This window comes from Nycticebus coucang, chromosome 16, assembly GCF_027406575.1.
Source record: "Nycticebus coucang isolate mNycCou1 chromosome 16, mNycCou1.pri, whole genome shotgun sequence".
Lineage (NCBI taxonomy): Eukaryota > Metazoa > Chordata > Mammalia > Primates > Lorisidae > Nycticebus > Nycticebus coucang.
This window is the reverse complement of record NC_069795.1, coordinates 55,457,201-55,465,869: the sequence shown is the minus strand read 5'-3', so window position 1 is coordinate 55,465,869 and position 8,669 is coordinate 55,457,201.

The following is an 8,669-nucleotide window of genomic DNA, read 5'->3' as shown; positions in this document are numbered from 1 at the left end:
CTATGATAGAGTCCTGGAATTTAGCATACTTGCTATTCAATGCATGCATGAATACCTTTTACAACCCTCACGTTTTAGATGAGGTCTCTGCTATAAGGACAAGTATCTTCTAATCTCCAATAGGGTCTGTCACATGATGGTGCAGAACCTGAAGTTACAGAAGTCCAAATCTGACTTCACAGTTTACCACATCTTAGTGGTTTCAGAGTGAGGGTAGGTTTTTGCTCTTCGTAGACATATTTTAGGCAACAGTTAAAAAATGAAAAAAAACAGAGGAACATAGTATGAATGTACTACAGATGTAACAAATGTCACGCATGGTTTTCCAAATGGATTTTTCATAGAGCATGAAATTATATGAAAGCTGCCTCCAAATTGTTTGAAATTATTATTTGAGCTCAGATGCCAACTCAACAGATTATACTCTGAAAAAATAATTATTTGTATCTTTCTTGTTGTGGAACCGATAATTGTGATTCAAGATTTCACAAAGGGGACTTACGGTAGGTGAAAATGGAGCCTCTAAATTGTAAACCCAGAGCATATATACAAAAAACAAACCAAAAATTTTAAAAAGAATGCTCCTAATATATTTTTATGTAATCTAAAAGATCCAAAATCCCCCTATGCATCAGTTTCCTGCTTATTTTGCAATCAGTCTCAGTGGTAATGGTTTTCATTTATAGAAATAAGAAGCAAATAAAAATAGGTATAATAATTTTCTTTAAAAAATCATCAAAATGATAGTCATTGTATTTAGAATTGAAAGCACACTAGAGATAGTACACTTTGCAGGCAAACACCACGAATTCTAACTAGCAGCACCATGACTACTTTCTCAGAGAAAGTGTTGACAAATTATAACAACGATTAAAAAAGCACTTTCTCATTTTTCTCCCCAGTAAAATTATTGGAAAATTGCTTATCATGACATTATCTATCCTTTTAATTGTGTATGTGATAGAGGTGGTGAGGGAGGCCAAGGAGAGGGAAGGAGGTGGACTTAATATCTTGGGCCAATTCTTCAAACGTATCTTCAAACTGTGCTATGTGTCACCATCCATTTACCTCTTGAATGATAAACAGGTCAAAACTGGAGAGGCTGTGAGAAGGTAATCATATGTTTGGTCATTTCAATTTAAAATCGAGGTAACTTAGCAAAGAAAGTTTAAGTGACTATTCAAACATAATGTGTATCCATAGGGAGCCATTACTCTTTGGAGATTGGGGATTTTCAGTTTTATTTTAAAATTTGATATTTAAAATAACACTTAAACCAATATCAGAAATGGGGCATATAATATACATTTACCACAAATCTTTAAGTATATTACATTGCTCTTTTATGGATGAATGGTAGTTTATAGGTTTCAGAATGCATGAAAATCATTTAGAAAATGTTTTCATTTTCTTTTCCTTAAAGTTATTATCTTTTCTACATGCTCTTTACTTTGTATTATTCTCTTCCTAACCTTCATTCCAATTTATAGCTTATCCTTATACATATTCTTGCAAAAGCATTCTACCTAAAGAAAATAATAGAAACATCTTAAATCAATCTCTATTCTTTCCTTGCATGAAACAAATGGGGGAGGAGTTAAGGGTTAATGAGGGGGTCTGTTAGGGGATGGATTACTTAAATATCAACATTTTTCTCTTTTCTGCATCACGTTTATGATATTATCTTGCATTGCAATTTTTTTCTGCTTAGGAACACATAGTTTTAATTTTTAAAACGACATTAAATTTTAAGCACCACTGAATAACATTTTTATCTTCTGTTAACATTTTGAGGAGGCTGAGAAGGTGTGATTTGTACTTGCCCTCTAATTCACTGAATTAAGAATGGCACTGTTAGAAAGAAAGGGAAAATGTTGGAAAGGATCTTTTCTCATGTGTTTTCCCAGAGACTCACAGCTTGAAGCATTTTAAACAAAACTAATACTGTCTGCTATGGAGTCTCAGGATCTGTCTCCTCTTTTCAGCAGAGATCAGGTTCAAGTATATATATTAAATAGTGTCTGATTCCCCAAGACAGTAGCTTATGGAATTCCTTCTTGAACTTCTGTAATAGACAAGGAAAGGCATGATAAGAATTGTAGGACTTGGAGAACTGAGAAAATAGCCAGGATTCATTTGATGCCATTTTCATGCTAGTATTCGTAATTTTCTCAAGTTAAGAAAAGAGCAGAGCTCCCATTTGGAGTAAGAGTTAAAGAGATGAAGAGAAGCCTATAGAGTTCCCTGGTAAACTTCCCTTTTCACCCAAGTGGATTTAAATGGTTCTCAAACCCCTATGGAGTTTGACCGGTTTCCTAATGCTGATCAAACAAAGTTTTAATATTTTGTTTGATAAATGAAAGCCCTATTTTGGGCCAGTACAGATATAGCTATTAAGAGTGACTCTGCTTAAATAATGATTTTAAAAGATTCTGCATTTGTCTAGGTCTATCTGGGGACCTTATTTTATGTCTTTGCTTGATGTTAAGATGAGCTTTTCTGATGAACTCAGCTTTGTTTTTTCTCTTTAATATGTTATCACTAAAAGACTTTTTAAGTTGAATTGTTTTTTAATGCTTTTATTACTAGGTAGTATTAAAACACATTTTATTTGCCTCACAGCAGCCATTTTTGTTTACTTCTTTACATACTTTAATATGAATCCTCACTCATCATCACGTTGACATGAATTTGAATGACTTTCTCAGTCATAACAATTAGTTGAGCTGATCCATTCACACACTATTTTCCAGTTTATGAGGCACCTGCACGTTTTCCAAAATGGAGTGGTCTGTGTGGCATGGTTTTTGAAGAAATGCTGTGTAGCTATATGTCCCCAATAATTTAACCCACCGGGGTACCAGCAATTCCACCAAAAGTGAAACATTCTTTTGTTTTTTAGGTGTTATCCAAATTTAAAATCACTGTTTAAAATAATATAGCTCTGGGAGGTATAATACCTTAAGCTTCCACACATTAATACTTTAAAAGACATAGAGTGACAGTTGTCTATGGAATAGTCGTAAGAGTCTGTAGAAGGTAAAATCCAAGGGAGAAAGACAGTAGTCTGTTACATAAGAAAGGATTGAAGAGGAGAAATAGGAAACCACCAGAGGCATGCTGCCATGTATAATTCCACCCTCCATAAACTCTTTATTCTCTTTTGATGGTCTTGCAGCAAAAGGAAAAAAAAATCATGTGCAAATTCTCTAGTTGAGTCAGAATATTTGCACACATGTATGTATGTGTGTGAATGTGGGGAGTGAATCTGTTTCTATACGTAGTCTTGTAGGGCTATAGAAACTGCTAGTAGCTTAGTTTACTACTTATTGTCACAGGCATAATTTATTTATTGGTGTTAATTTTTGAACAACCGTTTGTCAGAAAATCACTCAGAATATTCAAATTTAAAACATGGGATGATCATATTTCCACTATTATAGATCCTTCAAGAACAAAATTTTATTGGCTGCTTATTGTGTCCTTATGTGAATATGCAATAATTTATTTAATCATACTTTTGTTGTTATAATTATTAATTGCATACCTTTTATAGCTATAGAATTATATGTGTACTCATATATGTTATAATACTTTTAGTATCAACTTTTCGAAGAGAACTAAGGAAAAAAGATTTTAGTTTGGAATTAAACTATCCAATCAAAAGAAAAAAAATGTTTAATATTCTTGCCAGGTTGCTTTCCAGGAAGGCTGTCATGATGTTTCATTTCTACCAACAGTGTACAAAGTAGAAGTCTCATGATATTTAAAATGCTTTCTGAAAATTAATAGGAAAACTAGTGTCTCATTGCCACTTGAATTTGCAGCACTTTTGTGCTAATAGCATTCAAATATGTTTACATGTACCTTAAACGTGTATTTTTTTATTATTAAATCATAGCTGTGTACATCAATGCGATCGTAGGGCACCATACACTGGTTTTATAGACCATCTGACATATTTTCATCACACTGGTTAACATAACCTTCCTGGCATTTTCTTAGTTATTGTGTTAAGACATTTATAGTCTACATTTATTAAGTTTCATGTGTACCCTTGTAAGATGATGGCTTTCATAGGAAAGCTATAACCCAGTTATAACTTAAATGTGTATTTTATTTGAATATATTAATTCTTAAATTTTTCTTTTTTAATGGTACTTTTTAACTTTTTATTTTGAGATAATTACAGAGTCATGTGAAGTTTTAAAAAATAATATCATTGTATACTCTTTAGTCATGTTTTTCCAATGGAAACATTTCAAAACCATGGTCAATACCACAGCCAAAATATTGACATTGATACAGTGACGATACAGGAGATTTTGATCGTCACAGTGATCCCCAGTATCAGCCTCCTATGGCCACACTCATCCCCTTCTTGCCCCCATTGTCTGATTAATCTCTGGCAGCCACTATTCTTCTTTGTAATTTGTCATTTCAAAGATTCCATGTTAAATTTTTGAGATTGGCCTTTTCACTCACAACTCGCAAATGATACATCCAGATTTCTGCTGATCTCTATAGTTTTTCCTTTGTATTGTTCAGTAGGATTCTACAGTATGAATGACCACAGTTTAACAGTTTACCTGTTGCAGGTCATCCGTTTTCTCCAACTTGGGGCTATTAGAAATAAAAGCCCCATGTACCTGTATTTGTGTGAAAGTAAAGCTTCATTTCTCTAGGATATGTGATAGTGGTGAGTTACTGATAATACAGTAGTTACATGTCTAGTTTTTAAGAAACTGGAAAATGGTTTTCTGGAATGGCTATTGGCATTCCTGCCAGCATATATGAGAAGGGATCCAGTTTGTCCCCTGTTTTTCTAGCTTTTGATGTTGTTGTAAGATTTTACTTTAGGTATTCTATAGGTATACAGTGATAGCTCATTATAGTTTTAATTGCATTTTTCTAATTTCTAAATTGTCAAACACTGTTTCATGTGCTTATTTTCTGTTTGCACCTCATCTTTGCTGCATTTTTGGGTGTGTCTTAAGTCCAATTTCTAACTGGATTGCTTATTTGGTTTTACTAAGTTTTTGAAAGTTCTTCTATTTTTTCGGTGATAGTTTGTAGCTTGTCTTTTCATCCATCTAATAGGATCTTTTACAGAGTAGTTATTTTAATTTTGGAGAATTGTAGTTTATCAGTTTTTCCTTTTGTGAGATTATCCTTTTAGTATCCTGCCCGATAACTTTTTGCTTGCCTCTATCTACATCTTGAAGCTTTTCTTCTGTGTTCTTTATCTTAAAGTTTTATAGTTATACATTTTATAATTAAGTATATTTTGATCTTTGATTCTGAGATAATTTTTAGATAAGGCATCTACATAGTAAGTCTTCAAATTGAGTAGATCGCTTCCTCCCAATTTATTCCTCTTTTACAAAATTCTTTTTAGTTATTCTAGATTTTTTGCCTTTCTATATAAATTTTAGAGGAAGCTTGTGTATATTTATAAAAATTGATTTTGGTATTCTGATAGAAGTTGTGTTAAAACTGTTGAGCAAGATTTGAGAAAATCTACATCTTTAATATGTTGAATCTTTTAATCTATGAACATTTTTTGTCTCCCAATAAATCTTGGTTTTCTTTACTTTCTTTCATCATCATTTTGTAGAAATTATGATAGGAATTCATACATGTTTTGTTAGATTTATCCCTAAATAATTCATTTGTTCAGACTGATGATAAATGGTAAGGTATTTTTAAATTTTTGCGTCCATGTGTTCATTGCTAGTATGTCGAGATAGAATTTTTTTCTATATACTTACCTTGTTTTCTGAAACCATGTGTAATTAACTTATTAATTTATCACAAGAGTTTTTTATAGGTTCATTGTGATAATCCATGTAGACAAAGCTGTTATCTACAAGGGAAGATCATTTATTTCTTCTAATCTGTATGCGTTTTATATTCTTCTCCTGCATTGTTCCAAGACTATGTTAAATAAGTATAATGACAGCAGTATTATGGTGTATTTCTGATCTTAGGAGGAAAGATTTCAGTCTTCACCATTAATGGTAGCATTAGCTGTAGTTTTTTGCAGATGCTTTTCATCAGCATGAGAAAGTTTCCCTCTATGCTATTTCCTAGATTTTGAAATCATGAATTTGTGTTGCATTTTGTCAAATGCATTTTCTACATAAATTGGCACAATCATGTAATCTTTTTCTTCTTTAGCCTGATAATATGGTGGATGGAATTGATTGATTTTTAAATATTAAACCAACTTTTCATACTTGGAATAAACCCACTTGGTATTGGTATATAATTCCTTTATATATTGCTGGATTTTATTAGCTAATATTTTGCTGGGATATTTGCATTTATATTCATGAAGGATATTGATCTCTCATGTTTTTATTACATTATCTTTGTCTGCTTTTAAAATGAGAGTAATACCAGTTTCATAAAAATCAATTAAGATGTTTTCTTTCCTTCTTTTTTTTTCTGGAAGTGCGTCCTCTCCCACTCTTCTTGTAATAAATCAAAAACTCCCATGTGTAAATTTTTGAATACTCATTTCTGGATGAATCAGAATGTGTGTATAGTGTGTGTGTTTTTAATTGAGCCTGTTTCTGAACATGTCCTTATAGGGTTATATAATAAAGTGCTAATAGCTTAAACTACCTTTAAAATCTCTTAAAAACAGGGGAATGATTATATGCAAATTCTTACTACACAACTAGGAAGAAAGGTGACATTGTATTATTAAATTTCGGTAATAGAGGATTACTTCATAAGAAGTTCTATAGCTCTTTTAAATCAAAACACTTCACAGAAATGTCCAGATTACCTTGAAATTATCTATCTGGACAGAATTAGGACAGGATAAAGCAATAATCCATAAGGGATAATGTTTGCCTGATTTTGCCTACAGTTCAAACTGAAAATTTTATGGTAGTAGTCAGTAAGGTCTAAAAACGAAAATTCGTATGTTAAAACAGCTGGATTACTATTTATATCTTAGAAATTTATGAAAAAGACAATGAAATGAGTAGTAGATGCTGAGTGAAGCAGCACTCCGTAATATGAACAATGAACACTGTAATATTCAATGCAGTTGCTTCAAAATTACTACAAGAAAAAAAGTAATACAAATATACCTATAATTCTTATAGTAATTTCCAGTTTCTTCCTAGTTAAGAAATTGATGAAAACCATTAAACTACTATGGACTATTTTTAGTCCAAATGAGATTTTCTTTCTTGCATTATTCAGGTTTTTCCTCATATTTTGCAAACAGTACAGTCTCCCTTCTTGTTTGTTCTGAGATTTTTTTTGTTCGATTGGATTAGAATTTTTATTTGTTATTTTTCATGGAACTGTTTATGAAAATGTCCTATATCCTCGTCAGAATAACTTACTATTTACTAAGTCTTTATCTCATATAATAATATGTTGAAGATGTTTTGTATTCTAACATGTTTTTAAAAAACCTCCCTATAGTACATTTCACAGAACACTATTCTTATAAAACATTATGTAGTCAGCTCAGCGCCGGTAGCTGAAGTCAGCCATATGCACCAGAGCTGGTGGGTTTGAATCCAGCCAGGGCCTGCCAAACAACAGTGACAACTACAAACAAAAAATAGCTGGGCATTGTGGTGAGAGCCTGTAGTCTCAGCTAATTGGGAGCTGAGGCAAGAGAATCGCTAAAGCCCAGGAGTTGGAGGTTGCTGTGAACTGTGATGCCATGGCACTCTACCCTGGGCAACAGCTTGAGGTTCTGTCTCAAAAACAAAAAACAAAACAACAACAACAAAAACGAACATTATGTAGTCATTATCAGAAAAAATATTTTTAAAAGTTGAATATGGTCCTTTAGCACTGAGCTAGACATTGGGGACATAAAATGAAAATAAAGAAGCTTTCTTATCTGCATAAAACAAAAATTTCTAGGTTATGCCAATGGGCATTTTTCTGGTGAAAGGACTCAAAGGATTTTACTTTTAGAAGATTTCTTTCTCAAATTCATATGGGGTCTGGAGAACACAACGCAGGTGGTGAAGAGTCAAATTTTTAATGTAAAATTTTGATAAATGTTAGAAAAACCTTAGAAAGTATATTCCTGCTGGCCCAATATCCTAGCTGTATCATTTGTCAGGAGTTCTACCTCAATAAATTTAACCAAATAGAAAGAAAGAGGTTACAGTGCTTCAGGAAAAATAAAGGGCTTATTGGCAGCAACTATTTGTATAAAAATGATTACTATGAAAATATCCTTTCAAAATCCAGTTTTGACATAAAATAGATGATTTTTTTAAAGAAAATTTATTATAACTGAGATTGACAAGATTATAAATTTGATTCTTTAAGAAATAAAGTGAATCTTTTTTATTTTTTTTGAGACAGTCTTACTCATTTGCCTTGGGGTTGAGTACCATGGCATGATAGCTCACAGCAGCCTTCAACTCTTGGGCTCAAACAATCCTCTTGTCTCAGTCTCACAAGTAGCTAGAACGACAGGCACCCACCACAATGCCTGGCTAATTTTTCTATTTTTAGTAGAGATGGGGTCTTGCTCTTGCTTGGGCTGGTCTTGAATTTCTGAGCTCAGGTAATCCACCCCACTCGTCCTCCAAGAGTGCTAGGGTTACAGGGATGAGCCACTGGGCCTGGCCTGAGAAATCAAGTGAATCTTTAAGAAATAAATTAAGTTTATCAAT